The sequence below is a fragment of the Mastigoproctus giganteus genome, chromosome 8 (genome assembly GCF_048544385.1).
Source record: "Mastigoproctus giganteus isolate SK-2022 chromosome 8, ASM4854438v1, whole genome shotgun sequence".
Classification (NCBI taxonomy): domain Eukaryota; kingdom Metazoa; phylum Arthropoda; class Arachnida; order Uropygi; family Thelyphonidae; genus Mastigoproctus; species Mastigoproctus giganteus.
The window spans coordinates 115,896,506-115,920,161 of NC_143582.1; the positions used below are offsets into that span (position 1 = coordinate 115,896,506).

The 23,656-nt window shown below is 38.4% G+C and overlaps 1 protein-coding gene across 7 annotated transcripts in view; it reads right to left on the minus strand.

Moving 5' to 3' along the window:
• ash1 (histone-lysine N-methyltransferase ash1) overlaps positions 1-23,656 on the minus strand; it is a 1,128,611-nt gene that overhangs the window by 867,025 nt on the left and 237,930 nt on the right. The gene's annotated exons all lie outside the window — the stretch shown is intronic.

A 23,656-nucleotide genomic window follows, 5' to 3' on the forward strand; every position in this document is an offset into this window, starting at 1 on the left:
TGGTTATTTATATATTTTAATAAATTATTATTATTCCATCAGTGTGATTTACCAAATACGGATGTTTTAAAAAAAAAAAAAAGTCATGAGGAATGCCTCATGACAAAATCTTTTTATATAATATCGGTGTAAATACACCATAATTTACCCATAAATTTAACTACATGAGTAGTGTAAAGGCATCGTTTGATTTTCTCCACCACCACCCAGACATGTTTCGGAGCTTGTTTTTATATGTGTGGGATAATAACTCCACTATCCACATGTCCCTATTAGAATTAGAAAAGCAAAAGGTAGAGGGAAAGTTATAGTAGGAGTGGAAGAAGAAAAGAAATGGTGTAGAAGAATGAAAGGGACAGTAACTCCTTCAACTCACACCACTCAAAAACTAATAAATTCCTCGAATAGACAACACTTTTCCAGTAGAGAAGACTGTTGTTACCTATTCTCGGAAACCGTGTGAATATCAGGATCCCCCTAGTGACCATTTCAAGGCTTGTTGGCCTTTCATCAGTGGGTGGGTAAGGCAATGTTATGGGTGAAATTAACTACATAATATTAGTGTAAATACACCATAGTTTACCCATAAATTTAACTACATAAGTAGTGTAACGGCATCGTTTGATTTTATCTCATATTGTGTCTACCTTCACGAAATACCTGGTATTGCATTACTTCGAATAAATAATGCTTCTCTAGTAGAGGAAACTACTGTAATTTATTATCAGTGGGCACCACCACCCTGATGCGTTTTGGAGCTTGTTGGCTCACTCATCAGTGGGCAGCCAGGTACCCAGATAATGCAGACATGTCATCATGGTTGTGAAGTTAATTCCACAATACGAGCGATGCAGGTACCCGGATAATACTCGCCCACCAATGAGTGAGCCAACAAACTCTGAAACGAGTCTGGTTTGCGGTGCCCACTGAGAATAAATAACAGTAGTCTCCTCTACTAGAGAAGCATTGTTTATTCAAAGTTGTGCAATACCTGGTATCTCGTTGTGAATGTAGCCACAATATGAGATAAAATCAAACGATGCCGTTACACTACTTATGTGGCTAAAAAAATTGAATGGCAAATGCCTAAAAAACGGTACTCACCTTGTATAAATCTGCAATAAATTTAGTGGTAAATGGTGGCTGAATTTAGTTTGGAAGAAGCATTAAAAAGAACTAAGGCAGAGAATGGAGCAAAAATATTTTTAAACAAATTTTAAAATGAGCGCAAGGAAGTAGAAGTGCAGATCTCCAATCCTTGGTTGTCATAAAAAGGTTGAAGGACGCGAATGAAAGAATGAAATAAAAGAGAAGACCGGTGGTGCCAACAGTCGTTGCAAGAGACTTTCGTTAAATGAACCGTCATCAGTTGGCAAATAGAAGAGAAGTGAGCGCATGTTGTTTTTAAAGTTGGTCTATACTCTCGTGATGCTCGTTGGTCTATACTCTCGTGAAGCATCACGAGAGTATAGACCAACTTTAAATACAGCACGCGCTCACTTCTCTTCCATTTGCCAACTGATGACGGTTCATTTAACGAAAGTCTCTCACAACGCTGTTGGCACCACCGGTCTTCTCTTTTATTTCATTCTTTCATTCGCGTCCTTCAACCTTTTTATGACAACCAAGGATTGGAGATCTGCACTTCTACTTCCTTGCGCTCATTTTAAAATTTGTTAAAAATATTTTTACCCCATTCTCTGCCTTAGTTCTTTTTAATGCTTCTTCCAAACTAAATTCAGCCACCATTTACCAATAAATTTATTGCAGATTTATACAAGGTGAGTACCGTTTTTTAGGCATTTGCCATTCAATTTTTTTAGTCAGTTTGTCACGGTATTATAAGACTACTATAATTTCACTATCGTCACTACTTATGTGGTTAAATTTATGGGAAAACTATGGTGTATTTACACCAATATTATATAGTTTATTTCACCCATAACATATTATGCCGTGTGCATTTAGCCTTCAAAATATTATCATTATCTTCACCATTTGGCATCTCTCATATTGTGGAATTAACTTCGCAACCGTGATGGCATGTTTGCATTATCAGGGTACCTTCCCACCCAGTGATGAGTGAGCCAACAAGCTCCGAAACACGTCTGGGTGATGGTGCCCACTGACAATAAATAATAGTAGTCTCCTCTACTACAGAAGCGTTATTTATTCGAAGTAGTGAGATAACTGGTATCTCGTTGTGAAGGTAGCCACAATATGAGATAAAATCAAACAATGCCGTTACACTACTTATGTGGTTAAATTTATGGGGAAAGTATGGTGTATTTACCTCATCATACCAAAGATTGCACTGACTGTGAATCTATATTACCAGAATTCTGCTTAACAGAAATTCATAAAACTATGCAATAGCAGCAATTTGGAATTACAGGCACTGCAAGCACCAACAACACAAATGATGCCATGTGGTGTCAGAAAAATGAATGAATGGTTCAAGGAAATGGAAGGGATGGACCAAGTCAAGAAGAGGTGGATACAAACCTCTCAAAGAAGAGCAGGATGAGGATATTGCTACTTCAGTCATGAAAATATTCACAGAAAATGATGTAGTGGTATCAACAACAGAATCCAGAACCATTTGCAGCAGCAAGAAAGCTGGATATCCCTTATACGACAGTATGGAATATGCACTAAAGGTTTTACTATTCATCCTATGCGAAGCTCCACAAGGAGCAAAAGATGCTGGTGTGAAACCAAAAAACTCTACTAACATTTGCTTTCTAATTTTTAGTGGGGATGGAGTTCGACACAGAAGAGACCTTTCAGGAGATGGGGACCTTAAAAAAAAAAAAAAAAAAAAACTGCAGGATTTAAATCATATAGCTTTGCAGGAAATCTCTTTAAATGATTTTGTTTACCCTATTGCTAAACAGAGTAGTTATCCAATTCAGCCAATAACTGCATCAAACCATCATTTTATTCTGATGACTTACTTGCCTGCAGGTAAACTTCATGACATTTTGTATGCAATAAACAGATCTAGCCTTCTATTGCTACCTAATATAAGATTTTAGGTTTATGGCCCCTTAAGGCCAAATATGATGGCCTTAAGTTCATATAATGGAATTAACAGCTATCTTCATTATTAGCTCATTCTTTTTTGAAGAAAATCATCCTACTGACTTGTAATTTATTCAGTTACTGCCATAATAATGTGTTTCAGAACCACTTTGGTCAAAATGGTTCTGATGCACATTTCAAAATGACAATAATGAGGATTCATAGAAATTAGTTTTTTTATGAATGCTGGAGCACCTTCACATCTATATATATAAAACGTTTCACATCTATATATATAAAACCTGCGGCATATGCAATGCACAATCTCCGTGCATGAAAGAAGGTGTATGCAGTAAGGGATTTCTGAAAGAGTTCATAAATACAACAGAAGAGAATGTTAACGGCCATCCAATATATATAAGAGAAGAGAAGGACCTGCCGCTAAAAGTAGGAAGTATGATGTGGACAAAATAGATGGATTATACCTTAAAATCTACAGTTGTCAAAGAAATTCAATGCCCACATTAATGTGGAAGTGTGTGACTCCGTGAAGAGTGTAAAGTGCCTCTATAAATACGTTTATAAAGGTCGTGATGCGGCATCTGTACGATTACAGAGGGAAGGTACCGATGGCAGTTTAGTGTTTGATGAGATTCAAACTATTTTGGATGGACGGTACACGTTAGTGCACCTGAAGCAATATGGCGTTTGATTGAGTTTCCAATGTCGGAGAAGTCACACTCCATTATACGATTGGCAGTGCACCTACTTCATCAACAGTGAGTTATCTTCCAAGAGGGAAAGGGCAGAGAAGAGGAGGTCTTGCAGCGGGAAATGTGTACAAAGACCATGCTTGAGGCATGGTTTGAATTAAACAGAACAGATGTGCAAGCAATACTATTAAATTATGCAGAGATACCAAAGTACAACATATTTGGCAAAAAATCCGGAAAATAGAAATGTATACAAAGAAGTGGAGGTGGTGTTATTGGACATATGCCTGTTGTAAGTGTTTAAGACAGCAAGCGCTACTATCTACACTTGCTTCTTACAGGAGTTACAAGTTTTGAGCATTTGCGAACAGTCAATGAACAACTCTGTGAAACATTTCAGCTAGCTTGTAGAAAACATGGACTTTTGAAAGGAGACAAAATATGGCATGACACACTTTCTGAGGCAATCAAGGCACATACACTATGTTACTGTTTGCAATGATATGTGGATTTGGAGAACCAGAGATGTACCTGAACTATGGGAAAGACATAAACAGGGCATGAGTAAAGATTTTCATAAGACGTTATTCTGAAGAAACTGGCCCTCTCTCTGCTCTTGCAGATATAAACAAAATGTTGAAAAATAATGGTCTGGGCCTTCGAAAAGTGTATCTACCAGCTGTTGAAATGATGACAGCACCTCTGCATGTGCAATCATTTGATGTTTCGCCTGATTTTTTCTCAAATATAGTACTTTGGTATCTCTGTGTAATTTAATAGTGTTGCTTGGACCATTTCGAGGGGGTGATGTAATCTCCTCTTGGAAATGGTCCAACTATTTTAAAATGTACGGCCAGATTTACCATTTGGTCTCACTGCTACATCCAAACCAGGCAAATAAGCCAGGATATGAACAACTTTATATTTTCAATTCTGCTGAAGCAACAACAAAATGGCTTTAAAAACAATCAAACCAAGGATGTATGGTCAAAGCAATACAATATTTAACGAAATGCTGCGACAAGTTAACCCATTTTCTGAGTCATATGATGCTGATGGTGTAGGTTACACTGGGTTCTTCTAGTTTCTCGATATCTTTACAAGATCTACTGAGGCAGCATTCTATCAGTAAAAGAGTAATCATCCATTTATTTCCACCTGGCTTCCCCAATCTCGTGCTTGTAACTTATGGCTCTTGGGCTACCTGAAGGCCAATGTGAATGCTGGCAACATTCCCAACTTAGCAGTCCTAAAAGATGGCAGCTAGTGAGACCACCCCCTCACCCCACCTCCTAACCAACGTTTTACATTCTGCAATTGATCATGCCACTAAAATAAATAAATTTTCTGATTTGTACTCTACATAAGGTCATGTATACGTGAACAAGTGAACGAAGAAGCTGTAACTTGTGGAATTTACTTCAAGAAGATTGTGGAAGTAATTATGAACATATCGCAGACAAAAAGTTATAGCCCACCTGGTCAATTTTAAGTGGTCAACTTTTACAAGCTCACAGAATTTCGACTTTGTGGTAGTCCACATGTACACATTCTGCTATGACTAAATAATGCCCCCAAAGACCCTTTGGGTGAGAACAAATAAGATGCCATCTCAATGATCGACAAGTTAGTGTCTGTCTTCGCAAGAGAGGCTTCGGGGAGCACCAAGCTTCAAACTCACAAACATGCATTCCCATGTTACAAGAAAATAACGATAGATAAACAACAGATGTGTCGACTTGAAGCACCATTCATGCCTTGTCGTTCGACCACTATATTAGTGCTAATGCCTAAGACAGACGAACACAAAGTAAAATACAACGCTCACAACAAGATGTGGCAAAATCTAAAGGTTAACAATTCCACTAACAATGATGCCTTCTTCAGCGCAAATGATATAAACTCCAATGACTATTACTTGGGTTTTCTCGGAGTTGGCATAAATCGGCCCAAGGTATTTCTCAATGTCTACTGAGTGAGAAGTGGCAAGATTCATTCAATCCATTCATCTGCATCATTTTTGAATCAAACACTGACATCCAATTCGTTATAAAGGAATACTCTTGCTCTATGGTTGTTGCTGAGTATGTGAACAAGACAAACTGAGGGATCAGCAAATTGCAGCTACAGATCATAAGAATCATGAATGTGCAACCAGAGTCCAAGATTGTTGAAATCATGAGAAAAGTATCCATCAACATACTCAACAGCATCAAGATAATGAGTCAAAAAGCCTTGGGGTACTTGTTAAATCAGCCGCCCATGTCGGAGAGATCCATAGTGGTAGTTTACATTCCCACTGTTTGGCCGATCGATCAAGCGACAGAAAGAGCGTAAGGCCAATGAAGAGATGTTGTTGTTCTTTTTGAAGATTTTTTGGCACAAGGGACATATTATACCTGTTCGCTATATGACTGAGTCTTTAATATTATGTTATCAGAGGCAATTATATATATTTATGCTTATCAAGTACTGAAACAGTGCTTCAAGATTTGCATTATTGCCAAGTATTTGTGGCAAGTTAAAGGTTCCTGAAAGTTGAATAGAGGGCAAAAACTGGATTTTCGGTTACTTGAATATTGAGAGCATTCTATGAGGATATGTTTGATAGTTAATTGGGATTGAAAGTAAAAACATTGAGGAGGGTTTTCCCATAAGCAAAATAGGTGAGTTATATAAGAATGACCGATTCGTAGTCTTGTCAAAATGACTTCTTGCCTTTTTTTTCCTGAAACAAGAAATCCACAGCAGAGGTTCCTTTTTAATCTGAAATAGTTTATTCACTTGAGTTTGCCACAGTTCATATCATTAAATCCTACATGCTGCCTTAATAGTGAATTTAAAATCAGTGTATGGAGTTATCAGATGGCAGAATGATCCAGTGTCAGGATGTTTAGCAGCATGATCCGCACATTCATTACCTGAGATGCTGACATGACCAGGGATCCAGCAAAAGGTGACCATCTGTTTGACTGTTTCATAATGATATCAACAAGATGAACTCTGTTTCAGTACGGGATGTTGGGGAGAAATAACAGACTGAATGGCAGTAACTGCATTTAAGGAGTAAGAGTATAGCAGAGCTAGCTTAAACTGCTGCTTGGTTATATTCTCTAAGGCTGGTTTCAGTAGTAATAGTAATATAGTCATGTGATGCAAGAAAGCAACCATATGAGCTTACGTAACATAAGGCAAAAAAAAAAAAAAAAAACACTGGCTATAGTGGGCCCATCCGCATGTTAAAAATAATTCCGAATTAATGACACTTCAATTTCATTTTAGAAACCTATTCAGAGTCGATGATATATTACAATTTTTTTTCGGAAAACAGAAAAGTTCATTAATGTTTGCCTAATCGCCAATAATATGCTCTATTGATATTGGTCCTTGCAGTTTAGTCAGAGAAAGCAGGACTGATCTTCTGTCCTGGTGATATTGAGGAGTCAATAAGAATATATTTGACTGTTAGATGTACTAATCAGCTGGTTTTTAGGAGCATTAGCAACTAAGGCCATATTGCTCTGGGGATATGTGGTGGTCATTCCCTGACCTTTCCGCATCCTCCGTATTTGGTGTTCACGGGCTCGAACCCCAGTCTAATCAAGAACAGTGTGCTACGCACTACTGCTCCTGCCCACCTGGCTACGGAGACGCCACTGAGCAGCGTGGACACTGAGGAGGATCATTGTCTGTGCAGTGTTCTCCCGAGAAAATTTTGACAGCCGGGTAGCATTATGAAGTAGCAATAGCATTAGTAGAGGTACATTATGCAAGAAAGCAAGCTTATATAGCATCAACCAAAAAAAAAAAAAAAAAAAAAAAAAAACCATTTCCATTTCACTGATCCATTCATTCTAAATGTTTGTCTAGTTCTCCCTTGAATTTATTTAAACTATCAACTTCCACAACTACAGATGGAAGTTTTTCCAGCAGTCAACTTCCCGCTTGCTAAAGGAAAACTTCTGCACATCTTTTCTACAACTGTTTTTCCTCAGTTTGAATCTATGCCTCCTCAGGCTTGTAATCTGAGCAAGAGGAAGAATTCCCTCAGCATTAAGCCTGCTCCATCCATTCAAGACCTTATACACCTCAATCAGAATGCCTCACAGGTTCCAAGTCTCCAGAAACTGCAATTTTCAGAACTTAAGCCTTTCTTCATAAGAGTACCGCTTTGTTCCCTTCACCAGTCTTCACCTGTACTCGTTCTAGCAACTCTACATTCTTGCTAAAAAGAGGCTTCCAGACCTGTACGCATTACTCAAGGTGTGGCCTGACCAGCGCCTTATACAAGGGGATAATCACCTCCTTACCCCTGCTCACAAAATTCCCATATATCATTGACAAGACCACATGTCCTACTCTCTCAGTGGTGATACTATTTATGAGAAGGCTCGAAAATTGTATAGTGACTTAGGCAGGCAGGTTGAGTGTACGCATAGTGATGGTTGGCTCAGTAGATTCAAGGAGGTATAGCATTCATAAGTTGGTTGTTTCAGGTGAGAGTCAACTAACAGAACATAATGCAGAAAAGGAATATGTCCAGAATTTTGCAACTGACATTGAACAAAGATATACACCAGAGTAAGGTTATCATGCAGAAGAAACGTTGTTTGTCAAAGATTACACTAGCTGGTTCTGATGAAGTCTCGTCTCATGGGTTCAAGGAAAACAGGAATAGGGTGACAAATTTAATGTATGCTAATGAGGCAGGTACAGGCACTCCCTGACTTACATAATACTCAACTTATGTAAATTCGAATTTACGTAAGGTAAATTGAATTACGTAAGGTAAACTGAAAAAAATAAAATAAAATTTTATATATATATATATGGAATATATGGAAAGGTATTTTGCATAGGAATAAATGGAGGTATTATGAAGATATTATAATGCAAACCCAATAAGAGATTTTTTTTTTTTTTTTTGTAATTCGTTCCAAGACCTCAGAAGTTGAAATTTTCAATATAACTAAGCTATTTAACTCTCCAAAAGGCCAATTTTATAATGGAAATTGTATTAGTTTTGTATAAATTTTATATCATAAGCACAACACAAAAATCACTTTTCACTAAAGGATGCAAAAACAAAACACGCAGCCAACATGTTTACAAACACGACTATTGCTGAAAGGAAGGACTAAGCATTCCAACTGGAGAGTGCACTACACTATCATCGTTATCACATGTTCCATTATGAGAATTGATTTTTCAAAGTCTTTGTGATATTTTTCTAAAGCACATTTCTGGAGGTCATGACCATAAAACAATAAAATCAATTTGCACTTTGCGGTTTATTCGGTTTTCTGTTAGTGAAATCTATTATAAACGGGTAATAAACTTGATCTTATTGCATTTGCGATAATACCAATAACTGGAATTGTGTGGGTTTTTACATTATTAGGTTAAATGTGTTTCCATCTTCCATGAAATCTTCAATCATATAAAACACATAAATAAGTTTTCAGAATCTTCTCTTCATTCCTATTTACTTATTACAATGATGAAGGGAGAGCGAACAACGGAAAGTGCAAGTCGTTCGGCAGTGCTACGAAATGAAGATGAAAATGATTAAGAAGCAGGACAAAGTTTGTTATACATTGCACAGGAATTAGGTGCTTCATCAGTGAATACTATATTTTAAAGAACAGCGTGCGTATAAAAGAAGATGTTAAAGGATCACTGCATTTAAGATCAACAGTGATCACGAAAGAGCATTCAGGTGCAATATCAAAGATGGAAAATCAGATTCAGAAACAAGTGCCCCTGAGTCTAATGTCCATTCAAGCAAAAGCAAGCAGTACTTTTGAAGTCATTAAGGATAAGTACAGCAAACCTCCAAGCCAAGTTTGCAACAGTCAAGCAACAGGTGGTTTAATAGGTTGAAGCATCGCACTAGTTTCAACAATGTTAAAGTAAAATTTTTGTAATTGCCCACTTTTGTAATTTTGTACACTTTTGAAATTTTTCCTGCACATAAGATAAAAAAATTAAATAAATAATTCTATTTACATATTCGTAAAACATTTCTTTTTTGCTTCAATTAAATTCAGTCCGCACAGTTGCGAGTGCTGCATTAGCCTTTCGGGAAATTCCAACTTACACAAAATTCGACTCACGTAGAGTTCCATGGAACGCAACCCTTAAGTAACTCAGGGAGTTGCTGTACTCATAAATTGAAGCTGCTTGTTACTGGAAAGTACAGAAAGCTTCATTCTCTTAAAAGATAAAGGAACCATTAGGTGGCAGTTTAATTTTACTTAATTAAAGTGTACTGATGTGGGATTTACTTAAAGATGTTACTACCATTAGGAGTAAAGGGAAGGGTTTTTGCTTTTGTAAAGGTTACATTGGTCTCAGACAGTTTTTAAATTCTATACAGTGGGACGAACTGATGATGTTACCAACAGCAAATTCAAAATCGGAAGCATTCGAGGAATTAATTGTGGAAGCCACTAGGCTTTTCATACCGATTAAGAAATACTGTTCAAGGTTTAGGCCTAAATGGAGGTCAGATGAACTAATGAGACACATGGAAGAGAAGAAAAATGCATGTGACAAACAATAATTATCAGGCAACACCGAATTCAATGTTAGATGTAATTAAAAATTAAATTAAAGTCTGTAATCAAGTCACAAAGGAGGTTAGGCAAGCAAAGGCAGATTAGGAGAAATCTTTGGCAAAAGATGCAAAGAAAAGTAGCAAAGATTTCTTTACTTATATAAACTCTATAATGAATACTTGATATTGAAGGTTCGACTGTTAATGATCCTGTTCAGATAGCTGACAAATTGAACAAATGTTTTACATCTACATTTACACATGAGGAATTCTGTGGGGAAGTGAACGACAGAAGCTTATTAAACTCTAACAGAGAGCTAAATAATTGTGTAATAACTGAGAGCAAAGCGGAGGAGAAATTTTTGCATTTAAACATAAGAAAAGCACTTGGGTGCATAGGAGCTATCTAGTTATATTAAAGTAGGTGGCAAAGGAAGTAAGAGAACCCTTTTGAGTGCATCCTTAGACTAATCGAGGTCCCCCAATGAATGGAGATGTGCAAATGTAACCCCAGTTCATAAATGGGGATTCAAGTGGAGGACGGGAATTGTGCAGTGAGATATGAAGTCTTCTGTGTAATGCAGACAGGTACCCAGAGCAGGTCAATGGGGTCCTGTCAATGATATACAGGAATTTTTCTCCCATTGTATAAAGCAATGTCAGGCCACACCTCGAGTAGTGCATACAGGTGTCGAGGCCTCATTTTGGGAAGGATGTAGAGTTGATAGAACAAATACACAGAAGGGCAACAACATTGGTGACGGTAATGAAGGGGTCCAGAAGAAAGGCTTAAGTTATGCAAATTACAGTGTCTGGAGACTAGACACCTGCGAGGTAATCTGTTGTCATTGTGGAAATTGATAGCTTAAATAAATTCAAAGAACTACAAAAGGTTTTGGTGCAAATGGATGGGAGAAATGGGAAGGTGTTTTTTTTTTTTTTTTTTGGCTGATGTTGTATAAGCTTGCTTTCATGCATCATATCTTCATCTTTTTTTTTTTTTTTTTTTTTTATGTAAACCCCAAACACAAGAGGTATTAGAACCTATAGTACTTAGTACCGTGCTTGAGCTGGAGGCTGAGAAGACGAAAGAAGATATTTGTTGACATTAGACTTGAACTTCTGTAGACTGTAATTTTCAGGAAATACGTATAAAGGAAGGTTGTTCCAAAAAACGGCAGTTGAATGAATAAAAGAGGAAGATGAAAAGTTGGTTATGTGAGTTTGAAGTTGGACAGTAAATGGATGTTGGCTGGTGGCTGCCCGTGTTCGGACTGTTTTGAAAGAGAGAGCGGGAATTATAGAAGCCAATTCAGAAAAACAGTGCCCATGGAAGTATCTGTAGAAAATGCATGCAGCAAAAACAGTACGTCTATGATACAGCGAGTGGAGAGACTCTGTTAGAGATGAATCATTAATTAACCTAACTGCCCTCTTCTGAATGGAATCAAGAAGCCTGAGAGAGGTTTTGGGGGCACCACCCCAGATGCGGGAACAATATTCCATTGCAGTGCGGATTTGCATTTTATACAGAGTGAGCAGCTGTTTGGAAGAAAAGTAATGCCGAGAGCGAAAGAGAAAACCAAGTTTTTTAGATGCAGAGGAAGCAATATTCATAATGTGCTTGTGCCAAGAGAGATTAGAAGTCAGGGTAATCCCCAAAAGAGATATATCATTTTGCCTAGAAATCGGAGTGTCAGTAAAGATAAGCATAGGAGCAGAAGAATCGTTTTTGCGAGATATAAGACAAGACTGAGTTTTAGAAGGGTTCAAATCAACTAAGTTGTCTTTGCCCCACTGGAGAATTACCCGAAGATCGGCATTTAAGGAATTGGTAGCAGATTTTAAAGAAGTTGAAAGTGATTGGGCAGAGCAAGGTTTGTAAAATGGAAAGTGGAAAGCAATCTGCTATCATCGGCAAAATTATGGTAGGATTTCCAGCCAATGGAAGAAGGTCATTAATATACAAGAGGAAAAGAACTGAACCTTGGGAGACACCGGCATTAGTGGAGAAGTTAGAAGACAGAGAGCCATCTACCATGACCCTCAGTAAGTGATAACAGAGAAAACTGGATAACCAATTACTAAAAACAGTTGGCAAACCATAAGATGGAAGCTTGTTTAGAAGACCTTTATGCCAAACACGATCGAAAGCCTTTGAGATGTCAAGAGCAACTACTTGTGTTTCACCGAACCTTTCCATTGAATCAGTCCATAAATGGGTAACATAAGCCAGAATATCACCAGTGAATCGACACTGATGGAATCCATACTGGTTATCGTAGATCAGACGGAAAGTTTCTAGGTAGTTTAAGAGTTGGCGGTTAATTGATTTCTCCGTTACTTTAAAAAGAGTAGAAGTAATTGAAATGGGACGATCATTGGATGGGAGGGATTTGTCACCTTTTTTAGGAACAGGCTGGATATGAGCAAATTTCCAAGCAGAAGGAAAAACACCTTTGGAATAAGAAAGTCAAAAAAAGCGGCAAAGAATAGGAGTAAGTTCAGGAGCACAGGTTTTGAGAACAAGTGGAGAAATACCATCGGGACCTGGAGCTTTCTTAGCATCAAGATTCGTCAAAATCCTTCTGACATCCTTTTGACGGAAGACCACAGGAGGCACTGAATGGAGCATGTTGGGAATGGTGAGAGGTGTTTTACCAAGATCATTAATATACGAGTTGGAAGAAAAATGGGATGCTAGCAGGTCAGCTTTATCCTTGGCTGAAGTGACAACACAACCATCTGGTTTGGACAGAGGTGGGAGCAGAGATGGGCAAAAGTTGCGGCCAATAGCTTTGGCAAGAGACCAGAATGCTCGGCTAGCATTACGGCAAGAAGCAAGTTTTCTACTCTTAGCCTTTTCAAACTCTAGTTTGGACTAATTAATAACTGCTTTACAATTGTTGCGAGCTTTAGTGTAGACAGAAACTGAAACCGAAGAATTAGAAACCAAGCCAAACAAGCCAATTACGATATGCAACATTCTTCTCTTGAACAGCCTTAGCACATTTAAAAACCAAAGGTTAGATAAAGGACGAGATTTTAAAGTGGAGTGTGGGATAAAGGATTCCATTCCTGCAAAAATAATTTCACTGACACGATCTGAGCAAACGTTGATATCAGAAATTTTAAAACAGAAATCCAACCAAGGAAAAGAAGAAAAGAAATCTCACAAGTTTTCCCATTTTGCATTCTTGTAATGCCAAAAAACACGAGGTTGGGAATAGCCATGAGATAAAGGCTCCATTGGAGAATAGACAATCAACAAATTGTGATCTGATGTGCCTAAAGGACCTCTCACTTCAACCATGTACTTAGAAGGGTTCTTTGTGAGAAAAAGATCAAGTGTGTTGGCTGTATGATTAGGATTGTGCGGTATTCTTGTATGTAAATGAACAATTTGTGCAAGGTCATTAGTAATTGCAAAAGCCTCAGCATCTCGACCAGCTGGGTCGGTGTGACTAGAAAATAGAAGCCAGCTGGAGTTGTGAACATTAAAATCACCAAGGAAAATTACCTCACTGTTAGGAAAGTTGGACTGGAGAAATTCAAGTTGCAAAGAGGTCAAAAAGCTCCAAGTGATTAGTAGAATTAGGAGAACGGCAGAGACAACAGACGAATTTGACACAATGAGGTTGAGAGATTTTAAGCCAGAGAAGATCAAAGAGAGGAGATTCCAAAATATTCCATAATATCCAAGGAAGTGAAGCCAGTCGATATTGCTGGACAGTGCAGTATCGAACCAGTTTGGTGTGACATAAGCATTGGGAGATCAAAATTGAGAGTAGGAGTGTGCTATAGGCCTAATGACTCTGATGAGTATAATAAGAAACTGTACAGGGAAATAGAGTGAGGCCAGTAAATCAGATAGTCTTATAATGGGGGATTTTAATTTCCCAGATATTGACAGGAATTTGTGGATTGGTCACTCACACACTAGCAAGGTTTTTGTGGATTTATTGAATGATTGTTTTCTACATCAGCATGTTCGGGAGACAACTAGAGGGAGTAATACTCTTGATTTGATTATCAGTATTGATTCTTCATGCATTAAGAATCTGCAGATACAGGAACCACTAGATGGCAGTGATTACAGTGTGCTGAAGTGGGATTTACTCAAAGAGGTAACTACCATCAGGGGTAGGTAAAGGGAAGGGTTATTGCTTTTGTAAAGGCGACTACGATGGTCTGAGACAGAATTTAAATTCGATATAGTGGGACCAACTGATGATGCTACCAGGAGCAAATTCAAAATGGAAAGCATTGAAAGAACTTACCTTGGAAGCTGCTAGGCTTTACATACCAACTAAAAAATATTGTTCAAGGTTTAGGCCTAAATGGATGTTAATTGAACTAATGAGACATACGGCAGAAAATAAAAATGCATGGGATACATATAAATTAACACATGACACAGAAGCCTATGATAGATATAAGCTGGTGTGTAACCAAGTCACAAAGGAGGTTAGGCAGGAAAGGCAGATTACGAGAAATCTTTGGCAAGGGATGCAAAGAAAAACAGCAAAGAGTTATTTACTCGTGTAAACTCTAGAAGGAAGGGGATGAATCAGATTGGTCCACTTGATAGCGATGGTTCAACTGTTGATGATCCTGCTCAGGTAGCTAACAAACTAAATGAATATTTTGCATCGACATTCACACACATGAGGAGTTATTCAGTGAGGGGAATGCCAGAGATGTATTCAACTCTGGCAGTAATCTAGATAGTCTTGTAATAACTGAGAGTAAAATGGAGAAGAAATTGTTGAAGATAAACACAAGAAAGGAACATGGGGTGGATGGGATCTATCCAGTTATATTAAAGGAGGCAGCAAAGGAAGTAAGCAAACCCTTAGCCATAATTATGAGAGCTTCCTTAGACGCGGGGGAGGTACCCATAGACTGGAGATGTGCAAATGTGAACCCAATTCACAAAGCAGGAGTAAAAGCTGACACAAGTAATTATAGACCTATGAGTTTAACTTCTGTTCCAGGAAAATTAATGGAGAATTAATGGGTTAAAGAAGCACTACAAGATCATCTAGACAAGACGCCAGTTATAGCCCGGACACAGCACGGTTTTGATAAGGGGAAGTCTTGCCTGACCAATCTGATTGGATACTATGATGCAGTCACAAAAGAACTTGATGAAGGGAATAACTTTGATATTATATACTTGGATCTTAGAAAGGCTTTTGATACTGTTGCACATGGAAGACTGCTGCACAAATTGGAGCAGTGTGGCATTGGAAGCAAATTGCTGCTATGGATAAAGGGGTGGTTGAGGTTGTTGTTGTTTTGGTTTTTAGGAGAATTAGCAACTAAGGCCATATTGCTCCTGGGATATGCGGTGGTCATTCCTGACCTTTTCGCATCTTCCGGATTTGGTGGTTCACAGGCTCGAACCCCGATCTAATCAAGAAGCATGTGCTACGCACTGCTGCTCCTGCCCACCTGGCTACGGAGGTGCCGGTGGTTGAGGGGGAGAAGACAGAGAGTGGTAATCAATGGACATGCTCATCTTGGACTAATGTTATTAGTGGAGTCCCTCAGGGTTCAGTGTTGGGTCCATTATTGTTTTCTGTATTTATAAATAATATTGATGATGGTATATCAAGCTTAATGTCCAAGTTTGCAGATGATACAAAGGTTAGCAGGGTTGTTAAGGACACTACTGATGCTATGCTGCTGCAACAGGGTCTGGAAAGGTTGTGGAAATGTTCTGAGAGGTGACAAATGAATTTTAACATTGACAAATGTAAAGTACTACATATGGGAAACAGCAACCCCAGAGCAACGTATCAACTCTGTGGTACTACACTGACAGTGGTAGAGAATGAAAAGAACCTGGGGGTAATTGTGCAGGCAGATATGAAGTTCTCTGAGCATTGCAGACAGGCTGCGAGTAGCTCATGGTGTCTTGTCAATGATATACAGGAATTTTTCTAGCAGGGATAAGGAGGTGATTATTCCCTTGTATAAGGCAATGGTAAGGCCACACCTTGAGTACTGTATACAGGTCTGGAGGCCTCATTACAAGAAGGATGTAGAACTGCTGAAACGAATACAGAGAAGGGCAACAAGACTAGTGAATGGAACAAAGGATTGCTCTTATGAAGAAAGGCTTAAGTTTTGTAAATTACAGTGTCTGGAGACTAGGCACCGGCGAGGTGATCTGATAGAGGTGTATAAAGGCCTTGAATGGTTGGAGCATGCTCAATGCTGATGGGATTCTTCCTCTTGCTCAAAATAATCACCTGAGAAGGCATAAATTCAAATTAAGGAAAGACAGATATAGGATAAATGTGTGTAAATTTGCCTTTAGCCAGCAGGTAGTTGTTTGCCTAAATAAATTTAAGGCTCAGCTGGACAAGTGTTTCGAACGAACGGAGAGGTGAAGTGGAAGTTGGTTTTTTTGTTTTGTTTTTTTTTTGGCTGATGCTGAATAAGCTTGCTTTCTTGCATTATATGCCTCTACTAATGCTAATTCTAAATTGCCAAGTCTTTGACAAGGAATATCAGAACGGACATATGCACAAGTACCATCTTTGAGGCGAAAGTAATCACACAGCAAATAATTTGGGCATCTGAGATGAGCAGTAGTTGAATCAACCGATAACTGAGATTCTGTCAGAAAAAGTACATGTGTTTTGGCAGACTGCAAGTGGAAATGGACATTGTTGAGATTAGAACTGAGACCACATATATTTGTGAAATAAATTAGGAAGTGTTTGGGAGGTTTAGATCTTTCCGCAGATAAGATTGCTCTATTAGTTTGATAATTTGTGGTGTATTCAATAGTAAGAAAACGTGGGTGGGACATGCTGTATGAAGTAATGAAATTTCTGGATGGCAAGATACACATGGTAAGAATATACCCAGATCTTTGACATACCGTGGCCTCAACAATGCTCCCCGCATACACACTACTCGGACTCCCTCAAGTCACTATTTGGCAGAGCAGAGGTAGCAAGATTATACACTAGCTGATCCGGAAGCCTCCTAGAGAGTTACCAATACGTTCAGTCCGGTGTTCTAACTAGCGGCTGGCCTGGCAACACCATTTTAGAGCTGTACCCTCGAAATGTAAGGAATATTGGATCTCGCAACGATGTTCATCATAATCTCGAAAGTCATCAATCATACTGTATGATGGAAGAGATAGGGAAGGGTTGACCGGAACTTAGCTCTAGAGACTAAACATGGAAAGAGCCAATAAGCAAAGTGGTGGTACTGCACCAGTTGATGAGAGTCATCTACCACCTAGTACTGCCTGGTAACATAGTTTGTTATTTGGTTTTTAGGAGCATTAGCAACTAAGGCCATATTGCTCCGGGATATGCGGTGGTCATTCCCTGACCTTTCCGCATCCTCCGTATTTGGTGGTGATGGGCTCGAACCTCCGTGTAATCAAGAAGCGTGTGCTACGCACTGCTGCTCCTTCCTACCTGGCTACGGAGGCGCCCTGATAACATAGAGGGGCGGCATTCCTCCATGTGGTGTGGGCGCAACACCTCGACCCCTGCTTATGTTGGTTCACACCTGGGTGGTCACCCACCCACAAGTACATGTTGGGTGACCACCTGGGTTGTTACCCACCATGTACTTGTGCATGGAGGTTATACCTAGGATTACTAACAGTCCCACCATCGTGAAGGTGCAAGCAGAGGATTTGGCTGTCACAGACCATCCGGACTTCATCAAAATTGGGTCCACGTGACTTGAATGTCACCCGAATATCAGTTCCATCAGCGTTTTAGACTCCCAGGTAACAAGTACAGCTTGTCTGGCATATCTGAGAGAATGTCTGTGACAACCTCAAGGACCTAATCTCTGCTAATGCTAATGTAGCCAATCTACCTGAGGTCTATAAGAGCCAAAAAACTGCCTGAATGAATATACATTAGATTAAGATGCATTTTGGGCTAAAGCCTCAAGCTGTGAGCAAATTTAGACTATGTATATATTAAGTGCAATAACATCATTAATACACAGCCTTTTCTGAATAAACAGAATATTTATAAAGCGGCATCGTTTTACGTTATATCTCATATTGTGAATACCTTCACAACGAGTTGCCACGATATTGCACTACTTCGAATAAGTAAGGCTTCACCTGAGGAGAAGACTAATATTACTTATTCTCAGATAGGTACTACCACCACCCAGACGGCACCGTTTCAGGTGGGTGGGTAGGTACCTAAGTGATGCAATGATGGCAAAACAGTTATGAAGTATAACTCCACAATATGAGAGATGCCTGATGGTGTATAACTGTTTTGCCATCATTGTATCACTTGGGTACCTACCCACCCACTGAAGAAGGGCCAAATAGCCCTGAAACGGTGCCGTCTGGGTGGTGGTATCTATCTTTGATTCAGTCAATGGACTTGGGGGGGAGAGGTCATTCACAATCTTAAAATGCATTGCAGGAAGTTATTTATGCAATCATTGGTGATAGAGAACTTGAATGCGGTTGCATTTCAGAAGAGTTTTAATATTAAAAGGGCAATCTTCAAATTGCATTATGCATGGGAGCAAGTCAAGAAACACACTGGTGAGGTGCTGGCATAAACTTTGGCAAGGTTCAATGTTTTTTGATGACAGCGACAATGAAGATCACTTTGAAGGATTTCAGACAAAGAGTCAAACATGTTGCTCCACATTGCCATCATTACACATGCCCCTCAGGAGAGTGTAGTAAAAGACCTGGAAGAGAAAGAATTAGATGAGTGGCTTTCATTAGATGATGACCAGTCTACTGAACATGAATTGACTGATAAAGTTATAGTGGAGAATGTAAAAGGTCAACAAGCAGAAGCTAATGATGATGAAGAACCAGTAACAGAAGACGCAGTGGCTAAAACAAATATTACTTGGGCTGAAGCTGCTTGTGCTTTGGATACCCAAATTATGTCTGTGGGGAACTCTTCAATCAGGTTGATTTGATGCGTCTGGTACTGAAGAAGTATAAGTTTGAAGTACGAACATAGAAAACTTTAGTACAGTCTGACATTAAAGACTTCATCCAACAAAAGAATGGTATCAACAGACCTGCTCTCAGTGAGGAACCTGCTGATCCTTCGGAAGAAACCAGCCAACAATATATGTAACTTATGAACTATGAAATATCAGTTTAGTTTTTTCTGTTTATTCCTAATTTTTAAGTAATAACCATTGAAAAGTGCCCATTTAATATGAAGTAGACAAAGATGGTGTCAAACAAAAATCCACTGTTCAAAGACTATCTGCACAACTGTGTTCTAAAGATGCTTATTTTTATCACTTTATTTCAATTTTTGGTGGGATTTCTTTTCTTTTAGTACCTTATTATGTCTTAATTACTCATTCAGAACTTATTTTATATATATATCACATAAAAAAAAAAAAAAAAAAAAAAAAAAAAAAAACAATTTTATTATTTAGACCATATTTTCGGCTCAAAATGTAAAAACTTGAATGGAAGTATTTTTCAGATAGTCAACTTTTTTTTTTTCTTTTTTTTTTTTTTTGGCTAATCTGGTATCCGCTCAGACCCGAGCGTGTCAGATTAGCAGAAGTTGCCTGCATTCCCATTCCCACCAGGTAATAATCTAATTTTGCCTCTGTCAAATTCACTGACTCCACCACAGTAGGAGGAAACTTATTCCAAAGTTTGATGTCTCTTGCTGCCCCACAGGCAAACTTCATGAGTCTAATCTTCTATTATAACCTGAGATTTCATATTTATGTCCCTGATTTGTCTCTCACCCCCAGTGGGAGAACAGACTTTCCTCATTAATTTTACATAATCCCTTCAGTGCATTATACACCTCCCTCAACTAATCTCCCCCCTTGAAAGTCTAGAGGGCAAACTTTGCAGGCCACACCTTCTAAGCCCTTCTTCACATGGGCATCACTTTGCATTTGTCACTAATCCGGTCGCCATTTCTGAACCCTCCCAGAAATTGTATTATTCCTTTTTAGGTGCAGTCTTTAGAACTAAATACATTTTATTCAGTTCTAAAGACAGTGGAATATTAGCATTAGTAAAGGCACATGATGTAAGAAAGCAAGCTTATATAGCATCAGCAAAAAAAAAAAAAAAAACACCCACTTCACCTATCCATTCACTCCACAAGTTTGCCCAGTTCTTCCTTCAATTTATTTAAATCTAACCTTCACAATGACAGTTGGAAGTTTGTTCCTGCAGTCAACCACTCACTGACTAAAAGAAAATTTCCACACATTTATTCTGCAACTGTCTTTCCTCAATTTGAATTTATGCCCTCTCAGGTGATTATTCTGAGCAAGAGGAAGAAGCCCATCAGCATTGAGCATACTAAAACCATTCAAAAAAAAGGTAAAGTGCAGCCATTATCAACCTACTGCAGGATGGAAGCCTCCTCAACAATTCATGCTGAGGGAAATGGACCATAATCTGCCACGCTGGTCCAGTGCGGGTTGGCAAATCAACCGTATTCAGCGGTCAGGGGCTTGAACCCCGGTCTACTCAAGGAGTGTGTGCTACTGCACTCCCGCTCCTGACCACTCGGCTACGGAGGCCGTTACCTTTATACAACTCAATCAGATCACCTCGAAGGTGCCTAGTCTCTAGACACTAATTTGCAAAACTTAAGCCTTTCTTCGTAAGAGCAACCCTTCGTTCCATTCACTAATCTTGTTGCCCTTCTCTGCACTCACTCCAGCAAGCTCTACATTCTTCCTAAAATGAGGCCTCCAGACCTGTATACAGTACTAGAAGTGAAGCCTTATACAAGGGGATAATCACCTCCATATCCCTGCTAGAAAAATTCCTGTATATCATTGACAAGACACCATGAGCTACACTTGCAGACTGTCTGCACTGCTCAGGAAACTTCATATCTGCCTGCACAATTACCCCCAGGTCCTTTTCATTCTCTACCACTGTCAGTGTAGTACCACACAGTTGATAGATTACTCTGGGGTTACTGCTTCCCATATGCAGTACAGGCTGGCATCGATTAACGCGATTAATTCGTTCTGCGAGTGCATCGCACAAAAAGGAAACACGTTACTCGAATATAACAATCAATAGGAAAAATTATAATTGGTCCTTGACCTTCTGGAATGTCCATATAGAATTTTAAAAATACCTTGTATATAGTTAAAAAGTTATTTAAAATGGGTTGTTTTTTTTTTTTTTTTTTTTTTTTGTAGTTATTGGCACATCGGCTTCTGTGGCCATAATGCACCTCCCAAGGTTTTTGCAGTACTCTGATCCAAGCCCAAGGCGGGATTCGAACCCACGACCTTTGGGTTGCCAGGCAGGCACTTTACCCACGCGACTAGCCCGGTCGGCCTATATACAATGTAAAAGATAATGAAAATAATTATGGATTTAAATGTTTATTGAATAAAACAATTTTGCAATAAACATAAAATGTTTATTGCAAAAAACTAAATACAATAAATATTTGTATTGACGATTTATTGTAAACTCTACTGACTTGGTTGTCGTGCCGGAGTATAAACAGAAAATTTAATTTCTGCTGCTTGTTAACCCCTGGCATGATGCCGTGAAGGGTATTGTAGGGTCGTAATACCTGCTGTACCGATGAACTTTACAATAAAGATCTTATTTATTCTTTAACCAGTGCCTCCATTAATTTCTCTGGAACAGAAGTTAAATTAACAGGTCTGTAATTACTTGTGTCGCCCTTTGATCCTCCTTTGTGAATTGAGGTCACATTATATTTAGTTCTAACCACTGCCTTATAAAGAGAGATAACGACGTACTCCTTCCTACTTCATCCTATCACTGGCAAAGAGAGCACAAAGTGTAGGGATAACGAATTCTTCACATATATAAATGCAAAGAAGAGAAGGACAAATTCAGATTGGACCCTTATGTAATGGATGCTGGATAGTATTAGATACCCCTGATGTTGCAGATGAACTAAAATGTTACTTTGCATTGATATTTACAGAAGAAAACCCTTTATGTCAATGAGAAATTTATGGGAGTGAAGTTGAAAAATATGTAATTAATGATATTGAAATTCCACAATTATTTAATGAAAAAACGAGTAGTAGTACAGGGGGTCTCCGGTATCCGAGTATTCATTAATCGAGTCCCCGCAGTTACAAGGATTTGAAAATTGAAAAATTAAAGCTTTTTCCCTTAGAAAATTGAACAAGCACTTGAATATTTTTTGTGAGAATGATCTTCTTCATGATCGTGCAACAAATGTTAAGCACAAAGTTAAAGACATAACTAAATTCTACGACACAATTTTGTCTGAAAAAATACGACAAAAAAACACACGAACAACTCTGTATTCATTCTTTATTTGTACAACTGAAAAATAGCGTAGCTTCAATAAACTTTACATTGTGTAACGTATTATAATAAAAAATGTCTAATAAAATAATTTTCTCATTTTTCAGTTCCTTCATCCATTTTTTACTATGTACAAGTACATAATAAACATTACTATATAATATCAGTGTAGATCCACCATATTTACTCATCCTTCACAACGAGTTGCCATGTATTGCACTACCTCAAATAAGTAATGCTTCACTTGCAATAGCAGGGTACCTACCCACCCACCGATGAAAAGCCAACTAGCTTTGAAACGGTGCTGTCTGGGTGGTGGCATCTACCGAGAATAAGAAACATTAATAGCCTTCTCTATTAATGAATGTTACTTATTCAAGGTAGGGCAATACATTGGCAACTCGTTGTGAAGGATGAGCACAATATGAAATATAGATGAAATGATGCTTTACACATTACTATCATAGTTTTTCTTCAAGAGTTGTCTATGGTGTATCTACATCGATATTATATAGATATAGAATCTTAAACTCTTAAAATATTATGCCTAGTTGCATTTAGTTTTATTTAGATAATGAACACTACGAAAATTGGTCCCAGTTTTAATTGGAATTTTCTGGAACCAATTATCCTCGGATAACAAGATCCCCTGTAGCATGATGCAAGAAAGCAAGCTTATATATCATCAGCCAAAAATAAAAAAAAAAAAAACGACCATTTCACACATCTATTCCCTCTAAACATTTGTCCAGTTCCTCCTTGAATTTATTTAAGCTATCAACTTCAACAAAAACAGATAAAAGTTTGTACCAGCAATCAACTACCCGCTGCCTAAAGGCAAATTTCCACACATCTATTCTACAACTGTCTTTCCTCAATTTCAATTTATGCAGCCCCCAAAATTCCTAAGGCTCCTGGAGTTGTGCCCTATAATTTTAAGGGAGGCAGCAAGTGAGTGCATTGAACCATTAAGGCTGATTATGAGAGCATAACTTGGACCCAATAGAGATTCCGCTGGATTAGATAAGTGCCAATGCATCAAGAATACATAAA